This window comes from Cebus imitator, unplaced genomic scaffold (assembly GCF_001604975.1).
Source record: "Cebus imitator isolate Cc_AM_T3 unplaced genomic scaffold, Cebus_imitator-1.0 Scaffold43, whole genome shotgun sequence".
Lineage (NCBI taxonomy): Eukaryota > Metazoa > Chordata > Mammalia > Primates > Cebidae > Cebus > Cebus imitator.
In genome coordinates, this window is record NW_016107358.1 from 7,050,549 (window position 1) to 7,059,160 (window position 8,612).

Sequence of the window (8,612 nt, forward strand, 5' to 3'; positions counted from 1 at the left end):
AAAAAAAAAAAAAAAAAAGAATCAGGCTGTGCCTCTCACCAGCTCTGTGCTCTCCTCCTAAGCTCCCTGGACCCCAGCTCTGGCATTGGTAACGTGAGAACACTGACAGCATCTCAGAGGGCTGCTACTGTGCGATTCAATGAGATGTGTGGGTAACAATCCTGGCGCAGGAAGGCAGTCAAGACATGTTCATTTCTTTGTCTACTTTGATTTTCTCATCTTTATTCAGGCATTCAAACTCAGAATTCAGTAGCTCTGGATTGCTTCAGGCGCCCAGCCACACAAAAATCATCATTTTTCCTCCAGAGCTCAAATATTCAATGCTTTAATATTTTTCAGCGACACCTCCAAAACAGGAAGTTACATTAACAAGCAAACCCGTCATCATGGATGAATCTCGGAGATGAAACACGCTCAGTGTGGTCGCCTTAGAAAGCCACTTCTCCCTCTGGACTCTTATCTACTCCTTCCTTCCCCACCCCCAACTTCTCTCTCCAGGTCAACAGAAAGGCTACCCAGACACAAACCTCTCCACTTGATCAGCCTCTAAAAGAGCTCTGCATTCCAGGGAGCTGAGCCACAGTAAAAACAAAAATATTGCCTGCGGGGAGGATAACAGAGAAGGATTTGGGGCATGAAACAGGCTGTCGATCTGACTTCAGAGAACCCAGCCCAGCCCTCCCAGGGCAGCTGCTGTGACCCCTCACCCCTCTCCTGGGGTACTTGCTGCTGCTCTGGTTTTATTTATAGTGGTTGCCATCAAAGCAAAGGGTGAAAAATGGTTTAGGCAGTTTGGTTGAAAGAGGGGGAGTAGGAAGAAGAGAGGGGAGAAAGAGTCGTGGTAGAGAGAAAAGGAATTAAAACTGTGTTAAATAAAACGGGGAAACTCTACAAAGAAACAATTTAATTGAAGGCAATAAAGAGCTGCGAAGAGCAGCTCAAAGTTAGATTCTGAACAGGCCAGGTTTGTCCTTGGTGCCCTTTCCCAAAGGCTCTGCTTGGAGTTATTATCTGTGGAATTTGCTGAGCAAGGCAGAAAGATGGAGGGCTGTAAGGATGTGTGATCACAGGTCACTGAAGATGGCATCAATCTCTCTGACATCCACACACCTGAAATCAGGCTGCAAATACACAAGCAGCCTTCTTGAAACACAAGGAAGGTATGCTATGGGCTCTGCAGGTTTCCAGCCTAATAACCATCTTTCTCCTCCAAACTACAGAAAGGGCTGGCTAGACCCAAGCTCAGAGCCCACCTGGTTCGTGTTGACCTCATTTTTGGGTCTTCCCTAGGAAGCAATGGATGTGGGAAAACCAGCAGGCTGTGAGGCACTCGCCATTCGACTTCAAATATCAAATTATTCAAATTTTGTTGAATGATATTTGTCTTCTTAGCTGGCCCTGCAGGAAAGGGTTGAGTGGTCCTGAAGTTGTCGATCCAACACAGAGTGAAGTCTGGAGTCTCATCATCATCCAAGAAAACTCAAAGCAAGACCCTGCCTCACCTCTTGGAGTTTGTCTTGATCCCAGTAGAGCAGAATATTCCCTCTTCTGTGCTCCCAGATCATGGAATCCACATCCCTTTGAATCCATCAATCACATGTATTATAATCTATAGATATGCATGTCAGTCTACTCAGTAAGCTATGAGCCTCTCTCTCAAAGGCAAGGACTGGGTCTCATCCAACTTTCTAACTCCAGTGTTTGGCACAGTGCCTGGTGTATTATAGTTATTCAGTAAACATTCATTAGATAAATGGATTACATTGACCAAAAGTTAAAAGAGGGAGACCTCTTCCTTAACTATTCCCCACTGACACCAAAAGCAGACATGCAAACAAGTCAAATAATTAACTCACTTTTATATTACCACCTGGCAACTTAATGTTGTGAAGCAAACTGTAAATAGCAACAATTTTTGCAAAAGATGCAGCAACTATTTCACTTCAATTTATTTGTGCTGCTTCCAAAAGTGGCTGGGATCACCAGAACTTTAATGAAGAATTTCAATGAGTCCAGGCATGGTGGCCCATACCTGTAATACCAGCACTTTGGGAGGCCAAGGCAGGTGGATCACTTGAGCTCAGGAGTTCAAGCCTGGGCAACATAGTGAGACCTTGTCTCTACAAAATATACAAAAAAAAAAAAAAATTAGCCTGGTGTGGTGGTGCACACCTGTGGTCCCAGTTACTCAGGAAGCTGAGGTGGGAGGATCACTTGAGCAGAGAGGTCGAGGCTGCAGTGAGCCGAGATTGCACCACTGCACTCCAGCATGGGTGACCCAGTGAGATCCTGTCTCAAAGAAAAAAAAAGAATTCCAATGATAACTTTTAAATACAAATACAATAGTCTCTGCTAATTCACCAAGGTCAGTCTTTCAATTACAGAGTCTTGAGTTACACCTTAAGCTCACTGCATTAGAATAGTCAGGTTAAGGACTTAGGAATCTACACATTTTGAACAAGATCTTCAAGTGGTGGTTAGGATCACGCAAATGTAGGTAGTGTAAGGCCGGCTGCCTCGCCACCAGCTCGGACACGCCCATCCCTCTCCACACCTGAAAATTACGTCACCAGAATCTGCACTCAGTATCTAGCTTTGCCACACCCAGCTCTGCACTCAACACTGAACTCTGCACTCAGCACCTAGCCAGCTGTTGGAGAACCCTACCAAAATTTAAAAGAAGCCCTCCAAAACCTGCCCAATAGCGCATTGCCCCGTCCAGCCTGCTCACCAGAAATCCTGCCTACCTACCTATAGCAGCTTGCCACGTCCACGTCCTGTTTCTCCACAGCCAATCAGAGCGCCTTCCCTCCCTATATAACCCCACGCCTGAGAGGAGTCAGGCTCGACTTCTCTGGCCCGCTTTCCCTGGACCATAGAACCTCGCCCAGGAGCCGAATAAATTGGCGTCTACTTGTTCTCATGCAGGCCTCAGTTTCCTCATTTTAAACTCAGCAACAAACCTTACAGAGAATAAACCTTACAGGTAGTGCTCTCTCAGGGAGTGCTAGTGCTAGAAAAGACAAGACATTAGGAGCCAGAGGACCTGCATTCTGCTACCTGTCATTTACTAGATGGATAACTTGATGCAATTATATAATTGTGCTGAACTTATTTTTTTATATATAAAGGAAGGAAAATAATGCCTGCCCTACTTAACCAGCAGGCAGGATTACTGTTCAAATCAAATAGGATGCTATAAGAAGGTGATAATGTTCTTAAACGGCACCATTAGTATAATGAACTCAGCCTCAACCATTTATTCATACATGTATCCTTTTCTGCCTTCAAGACAACATAATCTCTCAAAGTTGAGAATAAATGGGTGTTTCAGTGCTTAGCAAGAGTCAGGAATCCCCAAAAATGGTAATGGAATAATTTCTTGATACAACCCAGAAGCAAAAGTACTGCTGTGAGGGACTCTAAGCCTCATGATCACACAATAGTGTGAGTCCAAGTGGGGGAGTGAGAGGTCTTTTCCTTCTAGAACCTTCCAAGGGACTCAAAAGCAACACCTGACAGGCTGAGAGGTGAAGGACAGACTCTCCAGTGGTGGTAGAGACTTAGGCATGCATACATCTACAACATGGGAAGGAAGGGGGAGGTTCTGTTGTCTGTTTCTACAAACTGGCCATCCATGGCACCATCCTATCTATGAATCACCCAATTAATTAAATTACTTCACTTTGTTTAGTTGGGGAAAATCAGAAAGAAGGTGCTCATGATCCTCTCTGTTGGTTTTAATTGTACCGTCTATAAATCATTGACTCTAAGAAATTACTCTCTCAGTCTTTTTCTGTGCAGATCTCTAAAGAATATTTCAATTGTTTATTCTTAAATTTGCCTTCTTAAGTCTGAAACCCTATTGTGAGGCTGGTTGCCTCGCCCGGAGTTCGGACACACCCATCTCCCTCCCCGCTTGAAAATTACATTATCAGAATATGCCCATCATCTAGCTCCGCCTTGGAAATCCCCTCTGCACTTGGCACCTAACCCCACCCTTGGAAATCCCCTCTGCACTCGGCACTTAGCCCGCTCACGAGAAATCCCACCCACCTACCAATAGTAGCTCACCCCGTCCACATCCTGTTTCTCCAAATCCAATCAAACGCCTTCACTCCCTATAAAACCCCACTCCTGAGAGGAGTCAGGCGCGACTTCCCTGGCCCCTCTCCCCGGGACCGGAGAACCTCGCCCGGGAGCTGAATAAATTGGCGTCTAATTTTCTTGTGCTGGCCTCAGTTTCCTCGTTTTTAACTCGGCAATAAACCTACAGAGAATAAACTTTACACCTATTAAGGCGAGTGACATTTTTGGAAATGCCACCAGGTACTCCAGTTCTGAGTGTTTTGTTTCCTGGAACAGTCAGGAGCTACTCGGGCAGCTAGAGACACAAAAAGAGATCAATCCAGCAAGAGCAGCCCCACACAGCACCATGATGGAGTGGGGAAGATGGACGGTATTCAAAGATCGTGGTTCCAACAAAGGCAGCATGTGAAGAATCGTTTTATGATAACGAGTATTGCCAGATGCAGTAACTAAAATTATAGAACACAGGCCAGTCGTGGTGGCTCACAACTGTAATCCCAGCACTTTGAGAGGCTAAGGTGGGCAGATTGCTTGAGGTCAGGAGTTTGAGACCAGCCTGGCCAACATGGTGAAACTCTGTCTCTACTAAAAATACAAAAAAATTTAGCTGGGCATGGTGGCGTATGCCTGTAATCCCAGCTACTCGAGAGGCTGAGGCAGGAGAATCGCTTGAACCCAAGAAGCAGAGGTTGTGGTGAGCCGAGATTGTGCCATTGCACTCAGCCTGTGCAACAGAGTGAGACTCCATCTCAGAAAAAAAAAATGTATATAGACATTCCTTTTATATATATATATATATATATATATATATATATATATGGCACTCAAATAGGAAGGTCATATATATATATAGGACACTGTTAAATAGAAATGTCAGGTAAACTGTGTAATTATTAGCATAAGTATGTCTCATGCCCTATTTGGGACACATTTGTACTAAAAAGTTATTTGATAATTATTTGGAATTCAGACTTCACCGGGAATCCCACCTTTTATGGGGCAACTATAATGATAACGGTGAGCTCTCCCTGTTTTCCTTTCCCCTGAGTCTCAGCCCAGGTTGCCCATCAGAGCCACCTGGAGAGGTTTAAAGATCCTGATAACCAAATCACATCCCAGGCAAACTAGATAGAATCCCTGGAGGTGGGACCCAGGCTTCTGTATCTTCATGATTCCAAACCTCAGCCAAACTTGAGAACCACTGTCAGACTTCTGGTGTTTTTAGACTTTTCTTTCAAAGGAAAAAGCAAATGAACTAGTTTAGAATGAAATCTGAAGAACAATTCCCCACGTATCTATGGACACTTGATTTATGGTAGAGATGACACTGAACAGCAGCAAGGAAAGGATTCAAAAAGAAAGAAAAGAAGGAAGGGAGGGAAGAAAGAAAAAGAAGGAGAAAAAGAAGAAAGGGAGGAAAAAAGGAATGAAGAGAGGGAGAGTGGAAGGGAGCATTTCTGCCTCATATCATACACAAAAATCAATCCAGTTGTATTCTAGATTAAATGTGAAAGGCAAAATAGACTTTATAAGGTAATATAGAAAGGAGAGGAAGATTTTTAAAATAGGACATAAAAGGCACAAACCATAAAGGAAAAGATTGATAAATATGACCACATTAAAATTAAGAACATTTGGTCTTCAAAAGACATCAATAAGAGAGTGAAAAGCTAAGCTGGAGAGTGATACAAGCTACTTGTCATTCATATCCTGCTCATATCCTGAATGCTTTTTTAAACCCTACAAATCAATACGAAAAAGATCGCCAATAGAAAATAAGCCGTAGACTTACCAAGGACTTCACAAAAGAGGCCATGCAAATGAGCAATAAATACATGAAAAGGTGTGCAACTTCTCTGTAACACGACAAATGCAAATTAAACCACTTTTTGAAGTGTCACTATATACCCTGCAGAATCGCTAACATTAAAAAGAGTAACATGACCAAGTATAGACAAGAATATATATCAAGGATAATTCCCACACACATCTGGAAAGATTGCAGTTGATACAATCATTCTGGAAGAGATAGTCTACTACTAATAAGAATCTGGCCTGATACAGTGACTCATACCTGCAATCCCAACACTTTGGGAGACCGAGGTGGGAAGATTGCTTGAGGTCAGAAGTTTGAAACAAGACCAGGCAAAGAAGCAAGAACCTGTCTCTAAAAAAAAAAATCAAAAAAAAAAAAAAAGTCAGGTGCGGTGGCTCACACCTGTGGTCTCAGCTACTTGGCTGCTTGGGAAGCTGAAGTGAGAAGATCACTTGAACCCAGGAGGCTGAGGCTGCAGTGAGCCGTGACTGTACTACTGCCTTCCAGCCTAGGAGACAGAGCAAGATTCTATAACAACAACAACAACAAAAGCTAATGTAATCCACTAAAGATGAATATACATATACTTTAAAACCCTGCAGCTCTAGTCCTGGATTATATAGGCTTAACACACATGGCAGCATGTGGACATCAGATTTGTACAAGGATATTCATAGCAGGGGACAGCCCAAATATCTGTCAACAGTAGAATAGGTAGAAAAAAAATGGAAAGACAGTCACACAACGAAATATAAGTCAATGAAAACAAACCACAGCATCTGAGTCACACACATAAAGTAGAGAGAAAGAAGCCGGATACCCAACAAAGTAGGCAAAAACGCAGTGCCTCAGCATCCACACACAGATGGAAAAGACAAAGTCAGAAAGGAAGTGACCGCCGTGAGAGTCTGGAGAGGGGTTGCGTTTGGAGAGTAGGCTGGGAGCTGTGATTAGAAAGGGGCACATGGGCCAGACACAGTGGCTCACGCCTGTAATCCCAGCACTTTGGGAGGCCAAGGTGGGCAGATCATGAGGTCAGATGTTCGAAACCAGCCAAACCAATATGGTAAAACACTGTCTCTACTAAAAATACAAAAATTAGGCAGGCGCGGTGGCACATGCCTGTAATTCCAGCTACTCAGGAGGCTGAGGCAGGAGAATCGTTTGAACTCAGGAGACGGAGGTCATAGCGAGCCAAGATCATGCCATTGCACTCCAGCCTGGGCAACAGAGCAAGACTCCATCCCCCCCCCAAAAAAACAAAAACAGAACAAAAAAGAAAGGGCACAAGAGCCTCTGAGTCTGTGCAAATCTTCAATCTCTGGACCCCCAGCAATGGTGATAGGAGTATTTGCTTGATTATATTTCATTAAGCAATGCATTTATGACTTACCCACCTTCTTCTGTAAGTGCACTATATTTCCAAATTACCAAAGTTATATTTAAAATGATACTCAGGACAAATGTATATGTCTTCCATGAAGACTTCTTGCACCCCATTCTCTGAGCAAGTTTTGCATAAACCTGCCCCTAAAGTGTTTCAGGGCTCCCTCCAGGCCCCTGCCCCCCACCTTTCACCCCCACAGGTTTTTCAGGTAAATTCTGGTTAAAAATGAACAGTAGTGAGAGCAATCCTTTAAAAACACAAGTAAGACATGTCACGCCTTTCCTCAAAATCTTCCCAGGTCTCAGGTTATTCAGAGGAAAAGTGAAGCCTTCTCAATAACCCGGAAAGCCTTAAAGATCTATGAGCGAACACCAGCTCACCGCTCTGCGCCTCTGCTGTCCTCTGTCCAGCCACACAGGACAAGTCTGTGCTTCAAACTAACCACACAGGCTCCCACCTCTCCAGCCACTGCCTCTGTCCACAAAGTTCTCCCCCAGCATTCACATGGCTCCCCTCCTTCTGTCACTTGATCAAATGTCACTTTCTCACGGAAGCTGACCCTAGCGGTTTCATTTGGAATCGTTACCGCTCCCACTGCACTTCCCATCTCTCTTATCTGGCTTTTTTTTCTGATAGTACTCATGACTTCTACCATCTTATGTGATTTACTTTCTTACTGATATTTGTTTCCTGTCCTCTGCCACTGGAAGGTCAGCTCCATGAAGGCAAGGATTTTTGTCTTTTTGGTTCACTGCTATATCCCCCACACTTAGAAGAGTACCTGGCATGAAGTAGGTATACAATAAATATATGTTGAGTGAGTGAATGAGAGAGTGAATGAATGAATGAATGAATGAAACAATTTATCAAATGCAACTTGGAAAAAGTTGAGAAATGTAGCTGCCAATAATGGAACGATCCACAAATTGAAGTGACACAAAGGATGAGATTGTCAAATCAATCTCAGTTGAGTTAGAGATTCTGCTCAGTGTCAAGCCTTCCTGGTCGTTCTGAGAACATGAATCATCAAGAGTCAGGGGTCAGGCAGAGAGGTCTGGAAGCAGCCAGGTCCGCCCCACTGTAGATGCTCTCCAGCTGAGATGAGCATGTGACCCCTCTAAGTGACCTGTAGAGTTCACATCACTTACTGAAGAGTTCCATCTCCTATACAGGACATCCATGTTTACTCAGCTTATGTAGTACAATCATATACCACGTGACAATGTTTTTTGCTTTTTGTTTTTGTTTTTTTGAGATGGAGTTTTACTCTTGTCACCCAGGCTGGAGTGCAATGGTGCTATCTCAGCTCACTGCAACCTC